Below are 5,024 nucleotides of genomic sequence, written 5' to 3' on the forward strand. Positions count from 1 at the left end.
TGTTCTGTCTACTTGGTTTTCTTAGCCTCATTCTGAGTATTATCTAGGGGTGTATCTACAAAGCTACATTTTTCCTTCATGTGTTTGACAGCTTGTTTTACTGAGTGTACTTTAGGTCACCTTGTATCATGAATATCACTTTCGGTGGTGGAGACTGAAGCCTAACCAAAATTACAGGTCACAACATAAAGCAAGGACAGTGTAAGCTCTTGAATGATCCTCTGACAGGCTGCTGCCAGGCAACTCCAAAAGGATTGATTCTAAGGAAGTCTGTTAAAAATTATTAAAAACATCTTCTCAACCTGTTCAGACTTGTGTATTGAGTATTGTGCCTCATTCATCAATGTAACCAATTCAGCATGAGGTAAGTGATGCTTCCTACTCTGTGTGAAAATGCTTTTGCTGAAGTGTTTGTGTATTTTATAGTTTTGATAAAAATGCTTTAGAAGAGTTGTATTCACACTCCTGACTCACTAGTCTTTCACTTGATAATACTTTCTTTGAGCAGGTCAAGAGGACTCTTTATATCACCACGCAGCAGCGAATTGGTGTTTAGTGTATCAGCATTATTACCTTGAACTGCCAGCTATGTTCTAATGCAGCATTTAAAAGAAAAACAAAGGGAGAAACACAGAAAATTTTTTAAAAAACACACGCGCAATCAAACCTCCATAATAATTGGGTAGTTTTGTTGTGTTACTTGTGTTTGTTGGGAGTCTCAACTGCAGTCTGATAATGTATTGGAGGTGCAATATAAATCATTTCACTTCCAGTTTTATTTCACATTTTCTCTTAGTTGACTGGGGGCAGCAGGCAAAATGCATGCTCCTAAAAACCTAAATCTAGAAAACTTAATGTTTGGGCTAGAAATGACACCAAGAAATTGCAGTTATTTGGAATTATTTTGTTGGCACTACTTTTTAGTTCATCTGTTTCTCTTCCTATGACTTTTAGCAGGTGCGCCTGTGCAGTATGGCTGAGTTTGAGAAGTGACAGGCAGAGAAATGTTCAGAGGAAAGCTGTATCTTCCCCTCTCTGCACACAGGGCTGAGCAGCAGAACCTGGTTTTGGTTAAAACCTCCAGATTCCCTTAAGGAGCACACAGGGTTTTAAAGGTACCTTCACCCTTTTTTGCAGCAAATGGTTGTATAGGAGAGCAAACTGCTGAACTGAAAAGCTGAGAGCCCAGGGTTAGGTGAGGAATATTGCTGGTTATGTTTTCGTAATATTTAATTAGCAGTTGTCTATGGTAGTGTGAATTTTTCCAGAACAAACCTTGGCAGGCATTTAAAAGTCATGGCAGGGCTATGTGGGAAGAGCTGGACACACTGGAGGGAAAAACCTCAGCAATTACTGCCAAACAAGCAATTCTTGCCTGTTTTATTTTTTCCAAGTATGGAAACTCAGTATATCTCTGCACTTGTAATAACTCACCAAAATTACTTTTGCCAGTGGTTTGTGGCCTGTTTTTTTCTCTCTTTTTATTATTTGACCTCATCTAGTTGTTTTTGCAGCCTGTACCACAGGAGCCTCATTTAGAGCTTTTCAGTGAGCCATATAGGAGGGGAAAAAGTGCATGAGTTAAGCCTGTCAGAGGTGAGAGAAAGCTGAAGAAAATGTTACTTTATCCTTTCAAGAGCTCAGGCTCCTGCACTGATGGAGTTGTCTCCTCTACAAAGGCAGCCCCCCTTGGGGCCAGTTAGCATTATAAAACAACCTCTGCTATCCCATTTCCCTTACTGCAGTCAAAATAACTTTTAAATCAGCTGCTGCAACCTTTTCATTATAGCTGTTCTTGCTTCTGCAATGGGATTTGTGGTTCACTCTCCGATGGTACCTTGCCCCTGGAATTAGGTAGGATGTTCTTTACAGACTGCTGGCCAGGGGTTGTGGCTCAGCTGTGCTGTAAAGAAGGTTCTTCAGCAAAACAAATCATTCATTCTCAGAACACCAACCTACAGCATGATTAATGCAGAGACTAAAGCATTACTGTTTGTGTTTGCTCTGTTAGAACACTCTGCAGGCACTGGTTATTACGTTCTGACCATATATGAAAATAAAGTGGCTATTTCCTCTGGATGTTTTCCAAAGCAGGTTAGCCTTTGAGCAACTATTGTACTGACAAGCTTTAGGACAAAGTTTTCAGGTTAGTCCATGCTCAGCAATGCTGGAAGTCACACTTCAGGCTGTGAAGGTGTTGGCCCTTGCCCTTGAAAGCACTTTGATAAACTTCAGCCACAGTGGGTCTGTAGATCTTTGTAGAGATCACAGATCACCTTTTCTTATTAGTCTGCTAAATTACAATCAACAATGTACATTTTTTTAAACAATTCACACTGGAAGTGGAAGTTTTCATTTGCTGTTACATTCACAGCAGATAAGAGTCCGTGCAGGCAGAACTGTTGCATTTGATTCCAACTGTAACCATTTGGCTCTCAGAAATTAAGGGGCTCTCAGGCAAATATATGAGCATATGAGGAACAGTACTGGTATGTCTAACAAGGCAAACAAACAACAGTAACTATGCATTAACAACAAAACAGAACCAGGAACCGAGATGGGAAGGGATGGAGGAGAGGCTTTGCTTCCCAAACCCCGGGGCATCTGATCCCGGTGCCCCTGCAGGACTCTGAGGAGCACCGAGCTGGAAGGGCAGGGATGAGCAGAGATCCCGGGCTGGGGATGAGATGTATCAGGAGCTCTGCAGTGTTTGCTGGAAGGGCAGGGATGAGCAGAGATCCCGGGCTGGGGGTGAGATGTATCAGGAGCTCTGCAGTGTTTGCTGGAAGGGCAGGGATGAGCAGAGATCCCGGGCTGGGGGTGAGATGTATCCGAAGCTCCGGTGGCAGCCGGAGCTGCGGGAGGCCCCGGCAGGGCAGGAAAAGGCGAGCTCAGGATAACGGGGCACACGAGCAGATGATGGCAGGTCCCTAGCACTGGACTCCGGTGGTGACAGTGAATTCTCCCCGCAGTCGGCAACAGCCTGACCCGGCTCCTTCCGATGCCGAGATCAAGAGAGCAGCTGCCCCCAACCCTGCCTTTTACCTGCCCCCAAAACTCTTGATATCTTCCCCTTTGGAGAGAAACTCCCAGAGACAAAGTGTAGCCAGGTGCTACACTCCTCTTCCGACTTAGGGCACTTGTTTTGTTTTGCTTAGGTACCCGTAAGTACCCAGTAGTTAGTTTCGTAGCAACTTCTGGGAAAAAAAAAAGGGAAAAAGAAAGAAATCTAACCCCCAGCATTGGTGTTTGGAGCCTGGGTTGTACTACTTTAAAGTCCAGAGCTGGGAGAAAACTCAGTGGGAATGTAAATGTACGTGTTTGGGTGCTGTCTGTTAAAGGGGGTGGATGGGAAGGGATGCAGAGCCAGGAGAGAAAAGTTAGGAGTTTTCCTACCAGTTTTTCCATAGATAACTCTTTTGTTTATATGAAGTTTAGCAATAATCCACTTCTTCCTTTTTCCAAGTTGCCATACATACACCCTTTAGATGAAGCCAGGAATATTTTTAAATAACTTTTTATAACTGGATTGCTCCAACAGTTTAGGATTCCTTAGGGAACTGGGTTTTGTCCAAACTCTTTGACAGTTCATTTGGTCTTGTTTACCCAAATGGGTTATATGTCTCTTCCTTCTATAAACTCAGATTGTTTAGAGAAATTAAGTGGTGAGGACAGTTGAACAGATGGCAAATCACTGCATTTTGGAATATCTGAGGTACTGTGACTGACATACCTTTGTTAGGACAGCTCTAAGCTTGCCTCTCACAGCAGGCTCATGACTAGATAGTGCTTTGTCACAGCTCCTGCTCACTGGGCTGTTCTTAAGCAATTCTCTTAATGTTTATTTTGGTTTTGAGGAAGGAAAGGGCTTTTACATGCACTTTCCAGCTCTTCTCACTAATCCTGAAGACCAGGAAATGTTGTTTGGTGGTTGTTTTTCCTTTTCGGGGGGGGGGGGGGGGGGGGGGGGTTTGCTTTGTTTATTTGCTTATTTATTTACATGGACAAGTCATGTTTTTTGTCACACCAACATCTGCAGCTTGTCTTGTCCAGGGCCTAGTGACAGTTGCAGGGTTGTGACCATGCAAGCACACAGACTTGGAAGGCTTTGCTGCTCTCTGCCTGTGCATCCTTCCTTGGTGCACTTCAGCAGGAACACAGCAGTTTTCCAGATGCTACAGGGGACTTGAAACCTGTTACTGAGAGGAGCAGTTAGCAGCTTGTGTTTCACAGAAACGACCTGGCCCTGCCTGGTGCAGCTGCTGCTCAGAGAGGAGGAAGCTGAGCCCAGGCTGGGGGGAGGAAGGAGCTTTGGCCCTGGGGAGATGCTGGATTATTATTCCAGTTCTTCCTCCATAGGCATTTCAAGAAAAGTTCTCTTCAAAAGCAAGAGCCAAGCCAGGGGCTTCCTGAGCACGCTGCTGAGCTTTGCTGCAGGCCAGGTCACAGCCTCGTTGGGCATGACCAGAGAACAGAATGTCTCCCAGTTTTCCAAAGGCTTCCTTTCCACTCTTGTACAGTCACTTGTCCTCCTGGTTCCTGGATCCAGGCTCATTCTTAACTAAGTCCCTGGTGAAAATTGAAAAAAGCTCTCTCATCTAAAAACACACATTTGTGGGCTCATTTTAATAAAACTCACACTTCCCTTTTTAGGGTCTAAGGCTCAGTTGATGACCTGCAGCCCAGAATGACACTTCAAAGGGTGGGGCAGCAGCTCTTCCTCCCATCTTTGGTGCTGAATCCTGGGAATGAGATGCTCCTTCATCTTCATTATGACCAAAACCCCAGCCACTCTGCACACATTTAAATATCCTTTTATTGCCTAGGATGCCTTCCTCAATAATACCATCTTCCTCTCTTAAGGTGAACTAGAAAATGTAAGTTCTAGGGGGGTTTTTTGTGGCATCTCAGTAATTACATTTTCAGCAGATTCATGAAATTGAGTGAGCTCAGGTGACCAATCCTCAGCAAGAAATTCAAAGCCCTGTAGTGAACTGCCAACTCTTAAGTTATTTCTAGAAGGG

Source organism: Chamaea fasciata, unplaced genomic scaffold (genome assembly GCF_029207755.1).
Source record: "Chamaea fasciata isolate MVZ Bird 193981 ecotype frontalis unplaced genomic scaffold, bChaFas1.0.hap1 SCAF_13, whole genome shotgun sequence".
In the NCBI taxonomy this organism is placed as follows: domain Eukaryota; kingdom Metazoa; phylum Chordata; class Aves; order Passeriformes; family Sylviidae; genus Chamaea; species Chamaea fasciata.